Genomic DNA, 23,291 nt, shown 5'->3' on the forward strand with positions numbered 1-23,291 from the left:
CACTAGTTCAATCTTATGCGCCCTCCAGAAGTTTGCGCTCTGCAAGTGAACGACGCCTTGTGGTGCCATCCCAAAGAGGTTCAAAATCACTCTCACTGACTTTTTCCTGGACTGCTCCCAGCTGGTGGAATGACCTCCCGATCTCAATTCGAACAGCTGAGTCTTTACTCATTTTCAGAAAACATCTAAAGACTGATCTTTTTCGCCTGCACTTAACCAACTAATACTAGTACTTACCTTTTCTTTTCTTGTCTATCATATTCTTAAAAAAAAAAAAAAAACCCTGGCTACGTGTTCTGTATTAGACTAACTGAGACATGTCATGGCACTTGTATACTGTTGTTGTTCTCTTGTTGGTCTGATTGCTTCTATTGTTCTCATTTGTAAGTCGCTTTGGATAAAAGCGTCTGCTAAATGATTTAATGTAAATGGAAACTAGAGAAGTCTGATTATAATCAGCTTGCTTCCATTTAGTGGGATAAGCCTACTCTCGCCCTGAATTAAAAAAAAAGGCCTTCTGGTCTTAAATGATGCATGGACAAAGTTTGAGCGTGCACACACAATATCTGAGCGAGAGCAGAGACGATTCATAAGAGACCACTGTCTATTTAAAAGCGCACGTGCAGTTTTGAGAAGCAATTCCGTTCGCGAGTGAAGAGATTCGTGCTCGCGCGTTACATGGATCGCGTAATATTCCTACCCGGTCTCATGGCAGAAAGCCGCACTAGGTACCCGCAGGGCCGTCGCTAGTGGGGTGAAAGGTGGTGACGATTATAGGGGCCCACGGCTGATTGGGGGGCCCCCGGCGATCTCAACCGTCTGGACGCTCAGGAAAGTTGACAGGCCACTGCTGCGCGTCGTCACGAAAGCTTATCATTTTCACGTGTTTTAAAAACCTTGCCAAATTTAAACATTCAAAAGAGTTTAAACCATCCAAACACAAGACGCGGAAAAGCTGAAGTGAGTAGCTGGTTTCTCGCGCGCTGTGTTCGGTGCGCACGCGGAGAGCCGCGTCTCACAGACAGCAACATTGAACCGAGCTATCCATTGTGAAGTTCTCCTCGAACTTCCTCCTGCACCTGAACGAACAAATACAAATCGCAGTTTAAATAAACAGAAAAGATTGTGAAAGAGCCCAATTCAGCACCCGCGGTGTTCTGGTGTTCAGGGCTCACGCAGAGAGAGGCTTCTCAAAACGCTTGAACACCGAATTTGCCTCTTTTTGCTCTTGTACTGACAAATACATACAGCATATGTCAAAATATCCATCTTAGAAAGTATTTTCGAAAAAACTATTGGTTATGTCTTAAGTGAAAGTAAACAGTGGAGAAAAAAATCGTATGTGTATTATGTTGGATGCATTCATTGTCTCTTAAAGTGACCGCGCCTAATTTACCTATAGCTGCTGTAATGTTAATCCAAGAAAATGAAAGAAAGAAAATTACTCACTGCTCTCGACAGAATTACTTTGTAGTTTTAACAAGAATGAATGCAGTCAAACCAACAATTATTCAGACACCAGATATAATGTTTGATTATTATTATTATTATTATTTTTTACTAGTAGGTGCAGGACACTATAATTTATGAAAGTGAGTATATAGCAAAATAAAGCGAACTGTGAAATATACCCAAAAATTCTTCATACAGTGAACTAGTGAAACTGATTAAAAAAAATATTCAGACACTTTGACCTGACCATGTTTTGTTTATGTTTTTTCCTGAATTGCTAATGCTAACTTTTCACACCACAGACTGAACAAAATTAAGCATTTTTTTGGTAATTAGTCAACAAAGTATTGATAGATGTGTAAATATTGTCATACTAACAGCTGTCTGAAGTTTTGGTTGATTGTAGTCCATTACATACATTTCTATCAAAGTTATCTAACATTATCAAGATGAATTTGTTCTTAGACAGTTTAACTTTGAGTTCTTGTCATATTTTATTACCATTTTCTAAACTATAGCAAATAAACTGTGATAATGTGAGAAATGTTGTAGGTGTCTAAATAAATTTTGGTTTGATTGTATATTTATTTTTTACAGTGAAGACTTAAGCAGTGCTACTTTACATTTAATTATTCGGTTTCTGTACCTGGACACAAACTTGAATAAACTAAAACATTGCGTAAATAGCACAAATAAATAAATAGAAAAAACATACAAATTAAACAATTTCAAACAGGGCCCACTGTTACAACCTGCACCGGGGCCCCACAAACCCCAGCTACGGCCCTGCCTAGATTTCTGACATGTGAATGAAGATTACCAGATAGAGGTCCCCCGTCTAGACTTCTTTCAAAAACATTAAAAATAGCAATGTTTCCAAACTTTTGACCTATATTGTGTGTATATATATATATCAATCTAACGTTATATTTAGTGGTGCGTTAACGTGAGACTTTTATCGGGCGATAAAAAAATATCGCCGTTAATCTATTCTCAAAGTTGGGTTGGGAGCTGGGTCTATAATACGCAAGCTATGATGACTTTCACCGTGATAGTTTAGCGCGGATGTATAGACGAATTGCACTGTAGGAGGCGAGAACGAGTCTTCTAACCTGTGTGTATGCCTACTGTGAAATTACCAAGCTTCCCCAAAAAAAAACCTCGACAAGACTCACGCCTGTTTCACACCTACTCCGTCTGCAGTGCGTATGCAGTCCGTGTGTGTGTGGTGCAGAAGCAGCACGGACTCATTGTGCTTTCACACAGGACGCGTCTGAACTCTGCTACTGATCCGCGGCTGTTTAGTCCACAAACACAACATTTGTTCATTATTCTATATTTCAAACCATGTAAAATAAATAAATAAATAAATAAATAATGTGACTCTTATCACAGAACAGTAACAATCTTAAAAAAGCATGATCCGTGTTGAGAAAACTCCAACAGTGATCATACGGATATTATTTTGATCTGAAAGATAAAATGTACCACATTCCAGAACTGTGATGCTGTGAGGCCTGGGAACTGTGACGTCAGGCATATTTTAAGATTTTAGTGCATTTAAGTCTGGGACTAGATGTTGATGTTTTATTAAAAATAAATGTTTAATTTGAAGTTACCATAAAAGTGATTAATGTCATCTTTAGTTGGGCTTTTGGCTTTTTATATTTATACATATATCATCTAGATTCTAGATGACTGCAGAAAGTCTGATGAATCTGTGTGAATGTGTCACTTGATAACAATAACAGTAAATGTAGCGAGTTCAAACGAGTTCAAACACGTACGATCTGGTTTTGTTCTCTTCATAAAATAGTTTATTTCAATAGAGGTATTTGTATGGAGTTGAAGCGGGTCGGAGATATAAGATGGAGCCAGTCCATGGAAAGCCTTATAAACAAACAACAATGCTTTAAAATGGATACGATATTTAACTGGGAGCCAGTGGAGAGAGATCAACACTGGAGAAATATGTTCCCTCTTCCTTGTTCCAGTTCAATCGAGCGGCAGCATTTTGAACAAGTTGAAGACGTGATAATAGAGACTGTGAAACACCCAAGTACAACACATGACAATAATCTAATCTGGAGGAGATAAAAGCATGTATTACAGACGTCATGTGCAATATTCTTTAGCTGATAAAAACAACTCCTAACCACAGCATTGATCTGTTTATCGTACACACACGTTTATAAAACCATGCGTACGCCAGAACCTGTGCAAAAATCCCTTTATAAATCCCAGTCAGGGGAAGATTGTGTGTATGTGCATCTCCACTCAGACTCCTCCCCCAAATCACCATATATGGAGCGTACAACGCCTAGTTTTACTATGCATTACCTCATCTGCATATCATTTACATGCATAATCCCATCCACGTGACACCGGTACCAGACATTTAGGGAATATGAGATACAGACTATAAATGGCATTTGTGCCATACACTATTTTTATTGCTAAAAGAAAATCATCAAGTATCCTTATGTTTTAGAATTTAATATATCAAAATATCGATAAAAAAAAAAAAAACAGTTTAAATAGTTCTCAGATAAATATGTTAGAATAGAGTTGATCTCATTCTTTTCCATAACATGCCACAGGAAAAGTGATCAAGCGCATCCATATAAATATGTCCAAATTCATAACTTCTGCGTAATGACTTTATGTAATTTCAATGCTCATCTCCATTATTGAGAGTGGAATAATTAATGTAAATGTAAATTTACTCTATTAATTTTTACTGCATTAATAGATCTGATTTAAATGACTGAATATCTGATATAATGCTGAAGTTCATGTTTTTCCTCTTCTTCTCCAGTAGATGGCGCTGTATGACACACTCAACCTTCTGTCTCAGATGAGTTTTTAGTCAGAGCTCAGATATGTTTCCATAATATCTGTGATTCAGTATTTCAGCACTGTGACGGCTTGTAAAAGAGGAGGAAGCAATTGCAGGCAATCAGAAGAAGTTTATTGATATCAGAGTCCAGAATGTAGGCAATGGAGACGAAGGTCTACGGTGGCGTGAGAAGAGCTGGATGGTGAAGTCGATGGTGAAGGTGAAGACGGTCAATGGATGAAACCAGGAACAGACCGGAACACTGACACGAAGACGACAACACGAACACAATCCAGCACACGAACACGGAAGACGGTAATCCAACTAGGAAGTGGAGACATGAATGAGGATCTGACAACAGACAGAGAGATGAGTGAGTATATGTAGCTGAGTGGAGATGAGGATCAGCTGGAGCGAGACAATCAACACACAGGTGACAACAATCAACCAAACGAGCACATGGAGACTACGTGAGTACAGAAACAAACACAAAACATGACACGGAGGAAACAATGGATTTCCTACCGTGACAGTACCCCCTCCCCTAGGACGTCACCTGACGTTCCCAGCCTGCTTTACCTGTAGATTGTAATCATCAATAAGGCGGTGATCCAGTATGTCCCGAGCAGGAACCCACCTTCTCTCCTCCGGACCGTAACCTTCCCAATCCACCAAGTACTGAAATCCGCGTCCCCTCCGTCTAGAGTCCAGAATACGATTAACCAAATATGTGGTTTCCCCATTAACGATACGAGGCGGGGGGGGAACCGGGGCAGGCGGGTTAAGACGGGAAAAAAAAAATCACCGGTTTAATTTTGGACACATGGAACACGGGATGAACCCTCCTGTACGCCGGAGGAAGGCTAAGACGCACTGTTACCGGATTAATGATTTTGGTAACAGAAAACGGGCCAATAAATTTGGGAGCAAGCTTATTCGAAACGGAACGCATAGGAATATTCTGGGTAGAAAGCCACACTCTTTGACCGACGACGTAACGGGGAGGCTTCGACCGGTGGCGATCGGCCTTAGCCTTGGTGCGCGACCTAGCCTGGAGCAGAGCTCTGCGAGCTCTGGTCCAGGTGCGGTGACACCTCTGGACTAGTGCGTGTGCGGAGGGGACCGAAACCTCGGATTCCGTACTGACAAAATTAGGTGGTTGGTACCCTAAACTACACTTAAATGGAGACATGCCCGTAGATGACACTGGTAAAGAATTGTGTGCGTACTCCACAATTGAGAGTTGCTGACACCAGGACGAAGGATTATTGGAAGCCAAACAAACATCGCAAAACCCTTTCGACATCCTGATTGGCTCGCTCGGTTTGACCATTGCTCTGGGGATGGAACCCGGAAGAAAGACTAACAGTCGCTCCTAACAATTTACAAAATTCTCGCCAAAATTTGGACACAAATTGGGGACCCCTGTCAGAAACCACGTCTGTCGGAAGGCCATGTATACGGAAGACGTGGTCAATGACAGCTACCGCTGTTTCCTTGGCTGATGGTAATTTGGGCAAGGGAATAAAATGAGTCGCCTTCGAGAACCGGTCCACTACGGTTAAAATCACCGTATTGCCCTTAGAGGGCGGGAGGGCGGTAATGAAATCTAGCGAAATGTGGGACCAGGGTCTCGAAGGGACAGACAGCGGTAAGAGTAACCCATCTGGAGGTCGATTGGAAGTCTTACCAATAGCGCAAACTGAACAAGCCAAGACGAAGTCGTGGACGTCACGAGCCATACCAGGCCACCAAAATCGTTGCTTGACTAGAAACCTAGTTCTACTAACCCCTGGGTGACAAGCAACACTGGAACAATGACCCCACTGGAGAACGTCTGACCGTAACCCCTCCGGCACAAACAATCGGTTCGGTGGGCAACGAGCCGGGGGCGTTACCCCTTCTAAGGCAGTCAACACCTTCGATTCGACCTCCCATCTGAGCGCGGAGATAATGATGGTCCCCGGTAAAATGGGCTTGGGAGTAGCAGTACGATCGGAACGCTCAAAAAGACGGGATAAAGCATCGGGTTTGATGTTTTTGGAACCCGGCCGGTAAGAAAGTGTAAAAATCGAAACGACCGAAAAACAATGCCCACCGAGCCTGCCTGGAGTTAAGTCTTTTGGCGGTTCTAATGTATTCGAGATTCTTATGGTCCGTCCATACAATGAAAGGTACACCCGACCCTTCAAGCCAGTGACGCCATTCTTCCAGTGCAAGTTTGACTGCCAACAACTCTCGATTGCCAATGTCATAATTAACTTCCGCAGGAGATAAACGGTGAGAATAATACGCGCAAGGATGCACCTTTCCGTCTGAGGATGCGCGTTGGGACAACACTGCTCCTACCCCCACCTCTGACGCGTCGACCTCCACTATGAATTGACGTGAGTGATCAGGGGTGACGAGAATGGGAGCTGAAACAAAGCAGCTTTTCAGTTTGGCAAACGCAGCCTCGGCTGCGTTTGACCACCTGAACGTCAAACTAGGGGAGGTCAAGGCGGTCAGAGGAGCGGCTAGTTGGCTGAAATTGCGAATGAAACGCCGGTAAAAATTGGCGAACCCCAGAAATCTCTGCAGGGCCTTGCGAGACTCTGGGGATGGCCAATTTACCACAGCCTTAACCTTCTCAGGATCCATGCGAACACCCTCAGTCGAAATGATGTGTCCTAGAAAAGAAACAGACTGTGCATGAAAAACGCATTTCTCCGCCTTGACAAACAATCCATTCTCTAGCAACCGCAGAAGCACTTGTCGTACGTGTTGCACGTGTGCCTGGAGAGACGAAGAAAAAATCAATATGTCATCCAGGTAAACATATATGAACAGATCGACCATGTCTCGCAACACGTCATTAACGAGTGCTTGGAAGACTGCCGGCGAGTTCGTTAGCCCGAAAGGCATCACGCAGTACTCAAAATGGCCTCTAGGGGTGTTAAAGGCAGTCTTCCACTCATCCCCCTCCCTGATGCGGACCAAATGATAAGCATTACGTAAGTCCAATTTAGTGAAAACGGACGCTCCCTGCAACCTCTCAAAAGCTGAAGACATAAGCGGCAAAGGATAGGTATTCTTTACCGTTATGTTGTTCAGCCCTCGGTAGTCAATGCAAGGTCGCAAGGATCCGTCCTTCTTTTTCCCACAAAAAAGAACCCCGCCCCCGCTGGAGAAGAAGAAGGGCGGATGAACCCCGTTGCTAGAGAACTGGATATATATTTCTCCATGGCCGCCGTCTCTGGAATAGACAAAGAATATAACTTGCCCTTAGGCGGAGAAGTTCCTGGCAATAACTCTATCGCACAGTCATAGGGACGATGAGGAGGAAGAGAATCAGCACGAGACTTACTGAACACCTCCTTCAGGTCGTGGTACTCCGCGGGCACGTTAGCCAAATCCACTGCTTCCCCCTGAAACACAGACTCAGAAACATTAACAACAGCAGACAAAAGACAAGACAAATGACACTCCTCGCTCCAGCTAACCACAGATCCGAGGCGCCAATCGATCCTGGGGTTGTGTTTCTGGAGCCAGGTGTGACCGAGAACAATGGGGGATTGAGGTGAGTCCGTGATGTAAAATGAAATCTCCTCCGTATGGTTGCCAGATGTGATGAGAGAAACCGGTAAAGTGGTCTGTGTGATGACTGGCAGTCTGTGTCCGTTGAGTGCAAAAGGTGCAATGGGGTGTTTGAGGGAGGTGAGAGGAATGTTGAGTTTAGTAGCAAACTTAAAGTCCATGAAACTACCCTCTGCCCCAGAATCCAACAAAGCGTGATGATCGAGTGCGTGGGTGGACCACCGTAGACTCACCGGAAGGAGTGTCGATGTAGATGAGGTCTTCCTGGCAGAGATCCCACCCGATAGTAGCCTCCGTTTTACTATCGGGCTTGGTCTTTTTACCGGACAGCGCTGGATGTGATGTTCTTGGCTGCCGCAGTATAAACATAGTCCCAGGGATCTCCGCCTGATCCTCTCCTCCCGGGAGAGCCGAGCTCGCCCCACCTGCATGGGTTCAAGATCTCCAGGTGGGCTGACCGCAACCTCTGAGCGCTGACGCTGAGTCTCCGGTCTGGTCGCGAGAACTGCTCTCCCCCTCCGTCTGGCGGCTTGGTCGAGTCGGTTGTCTACTCTGATGGTGAGGTCGATCAGGCCATTGAGAGAAGTGGGGGAGCTCGACGGCGCGGATCTCCTGTTGGATGCGGTCAGCCAACCCATGCAGGAAGTGATCCCACTGCGCCTCTTCGTTCCACTTACACTCCGCCGCCAGGGTGCGGAACTCAATGGAATAGTCGGCTACGGACCTGTCTTCCTGACGTAGGTCCGTGAGAAGTCTAGCCGCCTCCCTCCCGGCGACGGAGCGGTCGAAGACCCGTCTCATCTCCTCCGAAAGGGCGTGGAACGAGGCACAGCAGCTGTCTTGGTTCTCCCACACTGCCGTCCCCCAGAGGGCAGCCCTCCCCGTCAGTAGTGACAAGACGAATGCCACCTTCATTTCCTCGGTGTTAAACGTGCGGGGCTGCAGGGCGAAGTGCAGAGAACAATGAGACAGAAATGATCGACAAAACTTTGGCTCACCCGCATATTTCTCAGGGATGGGGAGGCGTGGTTCGGACTGGGAAATCCCTCCGGAGACGATCGGCGGTGTGGGTGGCGTGGGAGGCGCAGCGGGTGGCGGGTGTTGTTGTCGTTGAGCCTGGAGAGCGAGCTCGGACACCTTCGTCACCATTGCTTGGAAAGCTCGACCCATCTCATCTATCGCCTTGTCTTGGCGATCCATACGACCAACGGCTCTCTGCAGAAACTCCTCCAGATGAGATGGGGAGCGATCGCCTGCTGCTTCCATGATGGTCAGATCTTCTAGAAACATACTTATAAATGGTAGTAGGAATTTGCTGGGTGTTAGAGGATGTTTATTGATATCAGAGTCCAGAATGTAGGCAATGGAAACGAAGGTCTACGGTGGCGTGAGAAGAGCTGGATGGTGAAGTCGATGGTGAAGGTGAAGACGGTCAATGGATGAAACCAGGAACAGACCGGAACACTGACACGAAGACGACAACACGAACACAATCCAGCACACGAACACGGAAGACGGTAATCCAACTAGGAAGTGGAGACATGAATGAGGATCTGACAACAGACAGAGAGATGAGTGAGTATATGTAGCTGAGTGGAGATGAGGATCAGCTGGAGCGAGACAATCAACACACAGGTGACAACAATCAACCAAACGAGCACATGGAGACTACGTGAGTACAGAAACAAACACAAAACATGACACGGAGGAAACAATGGATTTCCTACCGTGACAAGCACATGATGTGCAGTATGATTATGAAATATGTGTCTGTCTCAGATGCCACAGTTTTAATTCTGTCTTCAGATGTTTGAGAGTTTAGTCTCGAAAACTGAAAAACTGGGTGAAAACTGCGTTTTTAATTGGATTTTTAATTCGTATTTGACTGGTTTTCAACTAGTTTCTTGTAAATAACATCTTAAGAAAGAAGTTTCAAAGCAGTTTTGTCATATTTAAAGAAACCTGCATAGTCAATATTAAATCTTATGCAGGTTTATTCTGTCCTGGAGCAGAACAGATTTATCAGTGACAATTATTTATAAAATAATTCTAGTAATAGTTTTATAACATCATGTACAGAAAAAACATGGCATTTAATGTCTGTGTATAGTACCATACAGTAACAGTAAAAATGATCATATTTATTCAGAATAACATCTACAGATGTAAATTATACAGATGAAATGTACTGAACCATTACTGACCTCCACTGGTTGATGCATACATTTAGGATAGGATGAAAACATGATTAATAAATGCTTATAAAATAAACTACAAAAATATACAGAGAAATATAGAATCTGGGAAATATATCAAAATATAGAGGAATATACAAATATACATGTTCTTAAAAAAACGAATTAAAATGAGTAAAAGTAATGAACGTCTGTAAGCTTCAGCTATCTGAACAGCATGCAAATTTAGCCACCTTGTGTTTATATATATATATATATATATATATATATATATATATATATATATATATATATAAATATATACAGCAGCTTTGATAAATTTGATATTTTTCCGTGGTATTAAACTTCGCATTCCACTGTTATTAGTAATATAACTTCTAATGCCAACTACCAAACATGACACTTACAAATTAATACAATTTATGAACGCACATAGAAAAGAAAGAAAGTAGGGATTTTTTTTTTTCATTGTTTTATTTATTTAGTTATTTTTTTATACTGAACAAACACTTACACAATGGATTTGTTTTCTCCATACTGTTCATCTAACAAGTCTCTGTCTGCTTTTCTCTCCAGCAGTTTGTGTCCATTATTCTCTCTGTTCTGCTGGTTTTTGCTCGTCTGTGGTTTCTGACGCTCCAACAGTTTTCTCCTTTCTACACTTCATTTGTATCAGTGTAAAGTCATCTTTGTTTTGGTAAATCATTTTGTGTTGTTATATCAACAACATCAAACATCAGTGCGATTAGAAGAATCTCTTTAATATGAACCGTTTGTATCTTGACTGGTGTTTATCTGTTATTTCACTGCAGCTCCATCTGACAAGATTCACAAGGTTCTGTTTTTTCATGTTTCTACCAAATGTTTAATTTGAACAATAAAACAAGGAATATAAAGACAGATGATCATTACATTATATAATACTATTACAAACTTTCATTAATTTACAGGTGTCAGCTATTAAAACATTTCTGATAAAATGACAAATAATCAAGTTGCCTGTATGAAAATAAAGCGGCTCAGTAAAGCAGGCAATAATTAAAATAACTGCTGTACCTGTGAGAAGAAGAGAAATGTTCATGTAATCACACTGAATATACATCAAGAAAAAGTCTTGAAGAAATAAAGATCCAAAGTGAATCCTTCTGTCCTAGTCATCAGCGGCTGAAGAGAACTGTGCTGCAAACTGACACAGATGTGCTCTTTATACTGAAGAAGAGAGGAGAGGAAAGAAGGAGGGAAGGGCAGAAAAAAAAGCAGCTCAACCAGAAAAAGTGTATAGTTCTCTTAGTCATACAGTCAACATACAGTAACACACCCAGGTGCGGGGTAGATGTGGAGCATAAGTTAGCGTGGTGATAAACACTGCAAACTAAACAAACTAAACAAACTAAACAGAAACGGACCTGGCTAGCCTTCTTTCTAAACCGGTTTTGTTCACTGAGATTTTACTGTATGACTTGGGGCGGTGCTGGGGGGGGGGGCTAAGGAGTCTTAAAGGGGTTGGTTTTCCAGAAATGAATATTCTTTCATCGTTTACTCATCACGTTGTTCTACACCTGGATCAGTTTCTTTCCTTTGCTTTTTTTCTAAAATGCCTTCTTTTGCATAATTGCTTACGTTATCTTACATTTTTCAACAGTGTTTAAATAAGCAAAATGTGTCATGTGACTCCTTGTAATGCATTTATGACTGATTCATGATTTTATTCATATTTTCCAATTTGGAGATAATAATGAACCATTATCAGGTTAATCCAGAAAAAGTCTCCAAATAAAAACAGCCTGATTTAGGAAATGTGTTCAGTATTTTCATGTTCCTGTAAAATATTTTCATTTACATTTTCAGTCCTTCCTCATCTGTGCAGGGCGACACATCACTATATTACAACTAGAAAAACAGCAATATTACTCTGAGATTATGAAATTGTGTTTGAATTCCTTCACATACAACATGCAAATATGATGTCTCATACTATTTTATTCAAACGTAATATGTTTTATAAATATATACAAGATATAAGTTTTCCCAGGCCAGACAACACATTTGGCTACTACTGTATACAAACTTGTTTTGCTAAAAGAAATCGTCAAATATACAGATTAAATATACTGAACCGTTATTATCTCCAGTGCTTGTTGCATAAATGTAGGTGAAAAGACAAATAATACATGCATATAAAATAAATGGAATAGAGGGGTACAAAAATATACAGAGAAGAATCTGAGAAATATACAAGAATATAAAAATATACCTAATACATGAAATGTATGAGGCAGTGCAAAATTAAAGATATTTTGTAAAACAAAGTCTCTGTGTGATGCAGATGCAGATCAAATGTTGATGAGCTGAAAATGTTGTCAGTGAAGTGCAGCAGCAGTGCAGTACTGAGACACAGATCTGAGAAAGAAACGGTTCATTACTCTGTTAGTTTGTGATCAGATGAGTCTGAAGAAAGAGTCCCGGTTGTCCTCTTTGAATACATCAAACGCACTTTACATCAGAGAGCTGAAGAGACTGTAGTCTGAGTGATGTCTGTGATGATGAAGATGATGATGATGATGATCAGATCTTCAGCTGCTGGTGTCTCACTGATGTTGTGTGTTGAGAACATGCTGAAGGGTTTTGATCTGATCAGACTGAAACTTCACAGACCCGTCTGGATCACATTAGACTTAGAAATCACAAACATAGAGATATTCTCATTGTTTTTGGATTATCAAAATAATTAATCAATTAAACAATCACACATCTTAAATATTCAGTTCATCTGTGACTGCAGAAAGCCAGTCATGAATCTCTCTGATTGTATCACTTTATGACAGGAGTGTGAAGACGATATCTAGCATAAGTTCCATAATAAAGAAATACTTACAGTTTGGATTTACTATAATTTACTATACACATTTTAAACTCTGTGTTTTGTTTTTTTTTGTTTTTTTGCTCTAGATGCCACCATTCACATATCCAGCCATAAACACATATTTATACCAGTTTGATCAGGCTCCGAAAATTCTTCAAAAAGAACACAAAGAATGGCCTTCAGCTGCCACAGTTGCAACTCTTGTGTCATCAGAACAATGTGTTCAACGCACCACCGTTTCTGTTTAACAAACGTTTTGCAATGTTTTGTTGGGGCTGAAGGAAGCTGTTGTGTATTTTGTAATGTGACATGTACAACTCATGTGATTGGCTCAAATCAGTCGAGCAGCAGAATGACTTCATACATCAAGACAACATCCAAAAACTGTAAAATAGAACACTGTCTTGAATATAAAGTTAATATTACTGATTGTTTGCTAGTGTACAGACATAGATGTACAGTATGCAAAAAAGTTTTATAAGATAATTAACAAATATGACTACATAAATATTTGCATGAATGTCTTGTATTATATTATATAGGGTTTTGACGTGACAATCTCACCTCTGTTTTAATGTCAGAATGAGACCTCACATGTCCGTCTGGATCATCTGACACTAGAAATCACAAACATATATCAGATTATCCTCATTGTTTTTGATTTGTTTTTATGTTCTCAATCTATAATACATCACTTACACACGCCTGTAAAAATTCATCTGTGACGGCAGAAAGGCAGTTCTGTCTGAATGTGGTGCTTTATGACAGAATTGTTAAGACAATAATAGTATCTGTAGCAGGACCACACTAAACACAAACTTGCGGTTCGGCTTTAGTTTCTACATACTCCCACGTCTCTGTCTGCTTTTCTCTCCAGTAGTTTGTGTTTCATTTCTGGCCTCCGTTTTTCTCTGTTCAATTTAGAGATCAGTTTAAAAATGGTTAATGATCAGTGTGCAATACAGGTTGACTATAACAGAAGCAAATGTTCTGATTTAAATGATAAAAATCTCTTTACAAAACAAATAAATATACAGTGTTTTAATCACCTTGTGATGAGAAGAAAAGAGGAACCCTCCACCACAGCTCTGAGATCTCTGCTGATAATATGATCTCTTTCAGTTCAGAAAGACACTTTTAGTTTGAACTGAACTCCTTGAACTGTAATCTCACTTCATAATATTGTATATCTGTAAGATTACTCATGCTGTTCTGCATTTGTAAAAGCATCTGCTAAATTAATAAATGTTAATCTTTTAGTTTTTATATTGTCTGTAATGTATTTCATTATATTTTATTCGTATCTGTGCTGACTGTTTACTCAGTTGTTCATCTTTAGTGTGTTTGTAGTGTTGTGTATTACAGCGCATGAAGGCATAATTGATCTACAGTAAATATTAATTTATTTTGCTTTGAGGTATAAACAGAAGCCAGATACCTCAAAAGTTGACTCACATTTGCTTAGTCATTAAAACTGTAATTTTTACATCTTTCACAATGACATGACCAGTGTTTACATCAGGAAATATTGACAGAGTATAATATCAGAAACATGGCTGAATATTTTAACATCTTGCTTGTGAACAATGACACGGGATCTTCTGATAACACTGATATGATGATATAAATACTTTTGAAAAATGAACAAGGATTGATGAAATCACAGGTGATGTATTGTGTGCTGCTGGTGGTTACGTGTTGTTTATAGAAAAGCACTTAGTATTTTGCAAATCTTAAGGATGATTAAGAAATGTAACAAACACTTGACAAAAACTGTAACCTGAAACTAAAGGCCTTTGAGTTTGAAAATCTAGTTCTGTCCTCTAGTGGACAAAGAGGGAAACAACCAATCCTCTGTGTATTAAAATAATACATTTATATATTTCATATATTTATAATGCTCGTTTTGTTTCATGCAACTGATATTCTATAGACTTGAGTTAACTCCTACAGATCTAATTCAGACTTTTAATTCAGTGTCAGAAATACAGAACACTGACAAATGAGAAACACTACAGTGATTTAACACGGTATATTCCAGCTGCAGTATGAGATGAAGTTTATAAATACAAAGAATCTCATGAATCTCATTTACTGATTTCATTTAACCTCTTCTAAAATCTGATCTGATGTTCTGAGCTGTAATACTGAGGATCTCCTGTAGAGAGCGACACTTCACTGTCTGTCACTCGATCACGTGATCATGAGCTCGCACCACTGATCTATAAATAATGATAGATCAGTGATTTATAAATAATGATAGATCAGTGACTGAAGAATCGGAAACATCCTCTGCTTTACTGTGATGGTGAGTATGTTGGAGGTTTGTGAAAACTGAAGTGTAAGTCACTCTGAAGATGAACAGCTCATGTGTTATTTTGAAATGGTCAAAAATGTATATGATTGATTCTCTAATTTTCCTTGTAAATAATCAGTAAGTAGAATTTTTTCAGTGTGAGTTTGTTCATGTTTTCATCAGTTAAGGGTGAAGCTACAGGTCAACTATTTCAGACAATTTACTAAAGTGAATTAAAATCAGTTATGAATAGTTCTGTTATTACTTTCACAGTGAAATCAACCAATAAACACCAGAGAACACGTGCAACAATATACTCAAAAATAATATTTTGTATGTTCAAAAATGATCTTTTGAGAAGATACACATGTCTATGAATTGTTTCTTATTTTGATATTCTGTTGTGATGCAAACCACTAATTATTAGGCGTATGAATGATGCAAAGCAGGTGCAGGGGCACTTTTTACCCCAAATACCATACTTTTACATATTCTTTCGTTATTTAAAAAAAACTGTTGCTTTAATTGCCTTAAACAGAACTGAAAATCATTCAGACCTTTGTTTCAAAATATATTCAATAATTTGAAGTGATTCTTATTTGCTACTTAAATGTTCAACCTTTTCAGAAAACATTAAATATTAGATCAAATTCTGTTATTCAAGAAACTGAAAAGTAAAAAAAAAAAAAAAAAAAAAATTTATGAAAAATCTTCGGAAACTATTTGCATGCACTGGGGGTGGCACAGTGGTTAACCAGAAAAATTCTAAATGGCACATCATGCGGAAAGGTTGCTGACCCCTGTTCTATGGCATCGCTGAAGAACCTTTATTTTTAAGAGTGCACACGTGGGACAAATATCGCAAAGATTGTGGTCAGTTATTCGTGGATTCTATTCATAACAAACATGAGAGAAAAGCACCATGAACGCGTTTACTGCTACACAAATGAATCACGGGCTGCCAGGGGCCTGATGTAACAACTTGCACTTAAGAACATCTCAATATTAGCCTCTGGTGCAGTGTTTCCCAACTGGGCTGCCGTGTAAACATGCTTTAAGATTTCTAAATTTCTAAAATGTTCAAAATAGCATATATTGTATGATATCCATTTCTGATGTCTCCAATAAAAGAGATACAAAGAAATTCTGGCTGCAACATGCTCGGTTTCACTTTCACGTGGCGCTCCACTCCTCTCATTTACCGTTCATGCTCGGCAGGAAACAGCTCTGTAGTATAGTTTCTGTTTGCTGTAACATGAGTGTGGTATATGGAAAATTCCGAAAACTCTAACCGCTATGTTATGATCACGTGTTCTGATAATAATAGCTAGGACTAACCATTATTTGGATAGAATTAGTAGAAAAAAAGAAAACGTAATCTCATAATAGCCCTACTGTTAGACCTACCTGAAAAACTGAAGCAATTTATTTCATTTGTATCGTTATTATTTATAGTGCTATCATTAGTAATTTGTTTATTTGTTCTTATTTTATTACTGACTGCTTACTTGTCATTTTTAATTCAATTCAAAGTTTGAAATCAAGCTATCTCTTGCTACTGCAACAAAATAACCCCACTGTAAAATCAGAAATATACTGAGTGAGCAAAACTTTGTGAGATAGTTATATTAGTAATTATACAATGTTAATATATAATTAAAAGCCTACATAATAATATTCTAATAATCTAATATATATTATTAAATATAATTTATATATCATATAAATTGGTCTCTCCATTAGAAATCAGCCTACTGATTGCCACCATTGATGGACAACATTTTTTATAATATTAAAAATATATTACAGTATATTCTGCAGTTCTTGCCTGGTATCATATCGAAGTATCATATCGAAGTTAGAAATGCAAGTATTGTGACAAAATTAATTTAGTAGGGTGCCACAAATTTGTTAAAGGGTGCAGCGGCTAAAAAAGGCTGGGAAACACTGCTCTGGTGGGACGTTGGATCGCTCCGCTTCGTGCCACCCAAGATAACGACACCCGGACCGACACATTGCGCAACGGCTTGCATCATGGACCCTAGGTCTGCATTCCATCTACTGTTCACGGAGGATATGGTAAAATTAATTGTGGACCAAACAAATCTCCAGGGGAGACGGTCCGAGACCGATTGGATTAATGTGGATGCAACAGACGTCGAGGCTTACCTCTGGGTTCTAATTCTGGCTGGAGTGTATTCTACGGGTCCAGAAATGAGTCCACCCCGGAGCCTGTGGGATGACCACACAGGCCGGCCCATCTCAGGGCCACCATAGACGAAGCATGCCCTACTAGGGGTCGCCGCAAATGAGCTGAAGAGTTGACCGACCCCCCATTTTGAAGATTTTGTTTTGAAGTTTTGCTATGTTTTATATGTTTATAGAATTAAATTGTTTATAGAAATTCATGTTCATTGGTGATTTTTGTAGTTTTCCTTTCTTTCTAGAGCAAATTTTGATGTGTAGTGAGACAGGGCACAGGTTATTACGGAGCCCCTAAAGGGTCATTGTGGTTGAAAAAAATCAGAGTGAGTGAAAAAAATTTGGGGTGGGAGGAAAAAAATATTATTTTTATTTTTTTGCGTTCTCTCGCAAAACTTTTGCGTTCCCTCGAGAAACTTTGCGTTCTCTCGCAAAACCAGCTGAGTTCAGACAAACACTTCCTGTTTACTTTACAGCTTGTAGTGGTTTATACAGCTCCATAAGTTCACAATGGAGCGGTTCATAGAGTTTTGTTTTGAACTTGGAGAAATAGTCAGTGCATGCTTATTACGGCACGGTTTTGGGACATACTAAAACGCTTAAAACCTACATCCAGATGGCAGTTCATGTGGAGAAGCTGTTTGTTTGCAGTGAATGAATCCATTACAAATCAATAGAGTATGCTACTTGGACTTTACATGTTATTTCCCCCCAGTTTCCTAGTTTACAAAAGCACTTCTAACAGAAAACACTTGAATTTTCTCATGTTACTAATGAGGCCACTATTCCACTCATACATGAAGACATTGGTAAATGTCCTCAGAATTAATAGGGTTTATTTATTTATTTATTTTATCCAATACAGTGGATTGTGTATGATGAACAACAGAATGTGTATTTTATCACTGAAATGGTTAAACAAATAAAGTGCAAAATATAAATAAATATGTAAACTATAATCAAGGTGCACAGGGATGGGCAGTATTTCAGATATGTGTATTTAAAATATGTATTTGAAATACAAAATAATATTTAGTATTTAAATACATTTAAGATTATTTAATCGGCTGTAGTTTTTTATCAACCAGCTCGTCAAATGTGTTTAAAGCAGTACTGCATGTTAGGCCTGAGTGATAAGAGAATATATCTGTACAGCTTTTAGTGAGCAGGAATTACTGGAACGTTGTAGATGAAAAAGTAGCATGAATGAAAGAGCAATAGAAAGAGATGTGGTTGATGTAGAGTGGAACACCAACAAGTAAACCTACACTTTTGATTTAAAGACCCTTTGACACGGGACGCAGTGGAATCATTACTGAAGCATTTCTGAAATAGTGTATTTTAGTGCACTTTTCTTTCTTTTTTTTAACCTGGGATGTCATAATATCTGTGATTGAGTATTTCAGCATGTATGATGTACAGTATGACACGGGACGCAATATACCCAAAATATACAGTAATACAAATATATACATTATAAATGAAAGGCAGTGCAATATGAAAGAAACAATTTTGTAAGGAGATGGCAGGAATTTGTAAACACAAAGTGCTTCTGTGTAATCCAGAGGTTATTAATGATAAAGAGCAGCAGCAGCAGCAGCAGCGAGGTAATACAGTTATTAGTCATCAAGGAAAGAAACGTTCACTAGTCTGTTTCAGATTGAGTCTGTGATGATGATGTTGTTCTGGTCTTGATCTGCTGTGGTGTGTTGTGTGTTCTTAAGAACATCTGTATCAAACTTTACAGGCCCCTGTGGATCATCTGAGACTAGAAATCATGAAAGGATATAGATTATTATCATTGTTTTTAATTTATAGTTTTTTAGTATTATCAAAGTAATACATCAGTGAAAGAATCACACATCTGTAAATATTTCATTCATCTGTGACTGCAGGAAGCTTGAATCTGTTTGATTATCACTTTATGACAAGACTGAAGAATATCTAGCAAGATAAGTTTCATAATGAACAACACTTACACGTTGGCCTTCTTCTCTTCATACTGTCACATCTAACAAGCCTCTGTCTGCTTTTCTCTCCACTGGTTTTTGTTTCATTTCTGGCCTCTGGTTTCTGTCTTTCCTCTTGTTTTTTGCTCCTCGGTGGTTTTCTGATGCTCCAGCAGCTTTCTGTGTGTGGTTTTTTCATGTCCTCGTTTCCATTTATCTGTTTAATCATGCAGACAACATAAATGGTGTAGTTACAGCTGGTGCCATTAATTAATCAAACACCAGTGCGTCAAATTCAGATGAAGTCATACAGTTTAAAAACTCTTGATGTTTGTGCTATTTTAAAAACAGAGTGATGTTTCATTCCATGATGCTCTTCAGTGTTCTCATATATTTCAGAGAGATGTGCACTCAGTGAAGTCCAAGGGTTACAGAGGAAACATTGTATCAAGCTTCTTCAGTCTGCTGCCATCAGGGAGGAGACTGTGGAGTCTCCAGGCCAGGACCAGCAGACTGAAGGACAGCTTCATCCATCAGGCTGTCAGGAAGCTGAACTCGCTCTCGAACTTGCCCCCCCCGTCCCTCTTCTGCCCCAGGCACCACTGAACTATGAACATCCCCCCCCCAGGTCCCACATCCCCAGGTCCTTCCACTAACATACGATGTTATGCACCAGTCACTTTGTGCAGCATTGGTCTGCTCACTACCTCATTCACCATGGAAGTGACGTCATTCTACCTCCTCATCAGTCAGTTTAAATAAAAATAACTGCTCTTGAGCCCTTTGTCACTTTAATCAGAGTGAATAAGCTATTTTTTTTATGCACTAAAAATCTTTTTTTATCTGCACTGTTTGTTCACTGGTTTGCACATGTGCCTTGCGCTGCTTTTATTTAACCATATTTTTATTTTATTTTTTTCTATTATGTCTTTTTTTACATTCCCTTATTGTATAGTTTTATCTTATATTTTATATTTGATTTAGATTTTAGGCTCTACTGTTAGTGTTATCTGTATGCACCGGGGGTCTGAGAGTAACGCTATTTCGATTCTCTGTATGTATGTACTGTACATGTGGAAGAATTGACAATAAAGCAGACTTGACTTGACTTGACTTGAACTATAATCACAACTGCTCTGACACCACAGTTACTAACGGAGTGAGAGGGAGTGATTAAAGAAAGAGAAAGAAAACATACAAAATATAGTGGTGTATCAAACTTTATCTATATGCATGATAAAAATTAACACTCGCCAAGCACCAAATGCGAGTGTAAAAATCGACTTGGTGAGTATATGAAACTGTGCCAGTCACCTGATGGCCGGTAACATTTTTATAAATTCTAACAGTGCAATGTAGTGAGAACATAAACGTGAACGAAAGTGAATTGATATAAATTATTACATTTTCTGTAGCCTACCTGTAAATCAGTGTAAGACCTGCCTGAAATGCCCCGTTCCATTTGTATCTTTGTTGTATAGTTGGCTATTGTGTGCTATTGCTTGTCATTTGATTTGCTCTTATTTTACAACTTACTATTTACTAGTCTTTAAAATTGTATCCTATTCAATATATATTGGTTAAGCTAGTAGCAGGTATTGAAACTGCTATTATCTAAAATTTTGGTGTCATAACTGCCTGTTTTTTTTTTCTGTGGCTGGTAAAAACATATTTCTGGACGGTAAATTTCCTTAAGTCACCGGCCACTGGCAGTTAGTTTTAGGCCCTGTCTATATGTGTCTGTAGATTTCAACTGGATTTCAATCAAGATCTTTAGGGCCATTTTCTCAAAATGAGATTTTTCCACTTTAGCATCACTTACACAATCGAAACTTTACAGTTTTATTCCTGTCTATTTTCTGAATGCTTTTACGGAGCGTTTTTTGTTCATATACAATTTGCCTGATTTTATACAACATTTTATTCCAAAAAAAAAAAAGTAGTAGTATTTTTTTTTTCTGATTTATATAGCAATAAAATCAAAATCAAACAAGAATTTTGAACTCTCCTTTATCCAATTATCATATTTATGTGCTGGAAATGTGTGCAAATTAGTACATATGTAATAAGACCATGCCACATTTGCATATTTCAACATAATATTTAAAAAAAAACTTCTAATACAAAAAATGTTTGCCATTCTTAATATAATTAATTAACTGGGGAAGTATGGTGATGTCTATCAGTTCATTTAAAAAAAAAGTTTTTTACTCAGCTGTCTCAAATTAAAGATACGTGTTTACTTGACGACTACAATTGCAAAAAAAAATAAAAAATAGTCCTTGTATTTATGAACTAACTGTGAAAAAATATTCATAGATGGAATTGATCATAATTCCTAGTAGACATAAAAATATTACATGGAATATCACAAAATTATTTTATTACTAGTCTTTGTGTTGTAATGTAACAAGTGTTTACAGATTTACATTCAAGTTTCACTGAAAACAAACAGCGATGTTCAGATTGAAATAAAACAATTAAATACAACAAACAATGAAATATAAAATGGTTTTAATTACCTTGTGATGAGCTCAAATGAAAGTTTTTAGGTGACACCTACAGTGCTCAAAGGGTGAAATGCAAAAATAGTGGCATAAGTTTTCTGAGAAGAATTTGAAATATGTTGTGATTGGTTGTGTTTGCATTTTTTTTTTCTAACATTTAGCAAAAACATTTTTGTTGGTTCTTCTTAAGTGCTGCTGCCAGGATGTATAATAATAATAATAATAATAATACACATACATATCCGAACAAGTTTCATTTCTAGTCAGGGTTGTGCACAGACCTAATTTACTAAATAATTATGTCCAACACAATTCCAGTCAGAACAGGAGATTATAAGAAACTACAGCCATACAGTTATTATAACACGGTTCCAACATGCCGTATGATTGGATGTATCTGCTGGATGTCACAAACCTGATACTGTGGAGGACCAGGATGTTGCTCTCTTGAAGGTCTCTTATTCACTACACTTTCCCCTAAATAAACCAGCAATGAACAAAATTATTAAATAATGTGAAAAGTACAGCTGCAGTGAAAAGTTTGAATTATACCTCCTAATCCTATATATACAAAATTTATATATATATATATATATATATATTATATATATATATATATATATATATATATATATATATAATATATATATATATAATTGCATTCTGCATGATAAAATCTAAACATTTCACAGTGATCTGATTCTGTAAGGGTTTTTTTGTGTGTGTGTGTGTGTTTTGTTACTACAACATACTTCTAAAAACTAAAACCATGTTTTACTATGTTTATACATGTGTAGACGAGCGGAGAGTATATACACATGATTCAAAAATTGGCCAGCTAGAGAATACGTGCATATTAACAGCGTTATGTTTATAACATATGAATAAATGTTAATAAATTAAGTGTATCAGCAACCATAAATCAAAGAAGAGGATTTCTTAGAAATATACATCACCTCGGTGACGAGGATCAATCACTTTGTGTCAAACTCAGATGCAGTTACAGTTTTTTTGATCAGTGAATGAGTGCAAATGTACATTTGGTCCGTCATTAAACCGGCGGCATCACGTCACGTTTTCATCAACATTACACAGTTAGTTGTAGCTCTATATGAGCGCTCAGTTTTTACTGTTGTAACATACATTCGGCCAAAACCTCATGTTATAAAAGATGAAATGCTGCTGCACACAGGATATTTAAGTGTAGGCTATCGGCTATGAATAGATGGAAAAGCTTTCCCTCTCTCTCTCCGGTTCCACATGACTCTGACATCAAATACATCAATTATGAGCCTTTATAGACAGTGTTTCTTGCGTAAAGAAAACGCTGTACTTATTAAAACAAGAAGATCTTTATTTACCCTTGCAGACTCCGTGCAGCTGCTGAGGAGCTTCAGTTATTCAGTGCAGAG

General features: G+C 38.6%; 1 long non-coding RNA gene across 1 annotated transcript in view; it reads right to left on the reverse strand.

Annotated features, from left to right (window-relative positions):
* The window catches only part of LOC122149253, an 85,144-nt gene extending 61,853 nt beyond the window's left edge, over window positions 1-23,291 (reverse strand). The window contains exon 1 of the long non-coding RNA XR_006162874.1: window positions 23,241-23,291. This is a non-coding gene — a long non-coding RNA (uncharacterized LOC122149253). The remainder of the gene's footprint in view (window positions 1-23,240) is intronic.

Source organism: Cyprinus carpio, chromosome A21 (assembly GCF_018340385.1).
Source record: "Cyprinus carpio isolate SPL01 chromosome A21, ASM1834038v1, whole genome shotgun sequence".
NCBI classification, from domain to species: Eukaryota; Metazoa; Chordata; class Actinopteri; order Cypriniformes; family Cyprinidae; genus Cyprinus; species Cyprinus carpio.